Source organism: Marmota monax, unplaced genomic scaffold (assembly GCF_021218885.2).
Source record: "Marmota monax isolate L192 unplaced genomic scaffold, Marmota_monax_Labrador192_F-V1.1 WCK01_AAM20220418_F8-fsc01679, whole genome shotgun sequence".
NCBI classification, from domain to species: Eukaryota; Metazoa; Chordata; class Mammalia; order Rodentia; family Sciuridae; genus Marmota; species Marmota monax.
The window spans coordinates 33,402-35,831 of NW_026694239.1; the positions used below are offsets into that span (position 1 = coordinate 33,402).

At 49.0% G+C, this 2,430-nt stretch overlaps 1 pseudogene; it reads right to left on the reverse strand.

The window, feature by feature from the left end:
• Nucleotides 1-683: 683 nt before the first annotated feature.
• On the reverse strand, nucleotides 684-2,223 carry LOC124108452 (phospholipid phosphatase 2-like; annotated as a pseudogene).
• Between the last annotated feature and the right edge of the window lie 207 nt (nucleotides 2,224-2,430).

Here is a 2,430-nt window from a genome sequence, read left to right on the forward strand (position 1 = left end):
AACTTTCTTATTAACATCGCAAGAAAGCTGAGGCTTATAGTTGAAGGTAACTCCTACAAGGATGTCTCACATTCTCACATGACTTGCTAGATATGATAAATATGCAAGAACCTGATCTTTTCCTACCCATAATTTTATCAGTGTTGTTTTACAGTGAGCAACCTTGAGAGATGAGTTAATTTCTACTTCTGAGGCAAGAAACAGATTTTCTCACTGTATGTGATAAAATAATGGGATTTCAAGCCCAGGGTACTTTTCCTATAATGCAGCCCACTGTTAGTCCAGCCCTACATCTGGACCCATTCACATCACCACTGCAGGAATGGAGATTTAGGGAACTAGATCCAAATGTGCTGATATATTGATTGCTGCATTTTCTTTACAGAACTGAGCTGGTGCTCCACCATGTTCTTGAACCTCCAAAACTGTGAGCTAAATAAACCTCTTTTCTTCAAAAGTAGCCTGCCTCCAGTATTTCATTATGGTGACAAAATGTTGACTAATCACTCAAATTATATAGAACAAGCATGGATATATATAATCTTCTTACCAAGGAGGGAAGAAGTAATGGCCAATAATAATGTCAAACTTTTGAATGATAACCAGTTAGATATAAATGGAAAACAAATTTTTATTCTTTGATATTTTTGGTAAAAAAACAAAATTTATGACTCAGTCTCCCACTGAAAGGCAAGCCCTGAAATGACTGAGAGGCTCCAACCCAGCATGCAGCTTCAGAGCCAGCTGTGTTGACAGAGGATCAGGACTGCAGGGCTCACACCAGAGTCCCATGAGGGCACAGGAAATGTATGGACAGTGTTTTCTATAGGGCCTGGAACCCTGGTCTGTGCAGGGATGAGGGCGATTGCTGGACAAGCAATTCAGAGGGCAGGATCTTCATCACACATAGAGAGGCTCTGAGGCCTTGGGGACATATAGAGGGTTGAGGAGGGGAGAGGGTGAACTCAGGAAGTGGAGCAAATCTGGCTGGTCTTTGAAGCCACTGCAGGCTCCGGTGCCTGGCTGTGCACCAAGGGCTTGCCTTCCCTCAGCGCACTCAACCCATGGCCTCCACAGCCAGACCTCATCCCTGCCACAGCCCTGGGATCCATAACCTGCAGGCCCACTGCTCAGGTACTTTAGGCATGAGATAACTCCGTGTGCAGGCCAGAGAGAAGCAGAGGGTCATTCTAGAAGCATGGTCCTTAACAAACATTTGCTTTACTAGAAACCCATGTGCACACTTACCATGCAGCGTGGGGTACCTGTCTCCTGGGCAAGAACCAGGATGTTCTTGGTTCAAGAAACAAGTTCAAGCCCACAAGCACCTTGGTTCAAGCCCACAGGACACCTGGACCATGGGGTCACTGCTTGCCACTGCTGTTAGCTGGGAACCTGGGCCCTGTCTGAGCCTTCCTGCTGACCAGGGCCCAGAGTATGGCTGGCCCATAGATGACCACCTGGCCATCCTGGTTCAGAAGAAGACCAGGCAGCCTTGGTGGTTGTGCATAGCCTCGCCCACAGTCAACTTCAATCACAGGCTGGGCTTGTGCTCTGCCACCTCCTCCAGGCAGGGATGAGGGGGTCGGGCTTTGAAGAAGTCTGAGACATACCGAAAAGTGAGGTCAGTTTCTAGTGACCTTCGTAGGAGGCCGATGCAGACATCGTGGCACTGGTGCTTGTGGTCCAACACGGGGGTGTATCCCATGTAGAGGGCAAAAGCCACCAGGAAGAACTGCACAGTGGGCCACAGCAGCTGCGCCAACTTCCCGCAGAGCTGCATCTGGAAGAACAGCCAAGAACAGCATGCACTACATCCCAGAGGAGGAGTGTCCACAGAAGGAGGAAAGTCTGGCCTCAGTGACATTGGCAGGGCTCTCCCTGCACATCCTCTCCAGCTGCACATAGACCGAACAGTTGACCCAGCTCCAGTCTGGGTCGCAGATGGCCAGGAAGTTGGGGCGCAGACAACTGATCATGTACTTGGCCAGGTCCATCAAGGACTGTCTCGTGGCCACCCCAAACAGGAAGGTGCCTAGCACCTTGTAGAGGACAGCCACATCGTTATTGAAGAGGGAGCAGGAGTAGAGGCGGTCAGTGCACACCAGGAAGGCTTTCCCTGCAGAGACCAAGATGATGATGGCTGTGATGGTGACCCTGGCCATAAGCCCATGGTTCATGGTGTCTGGGCAGTAGAGACATCAGATGGAGTCATCTTCACAGTAGAACCCTCACTTGTAAGAGGCGTTCACCAGGATCAAGATGGCTCAGGACAGAGTCGCTCTGCTCCATGTCACTGCCGGGCCTTTTCCACAAAACTCAGCACACATTCCAGGGCCACAGGGTCACAGAATGCTTTTAATAATAGGAAAAACAAAAACAAACCTATAAAAAGAGACATTTAATAAACAATTAGAATATGCATACTGT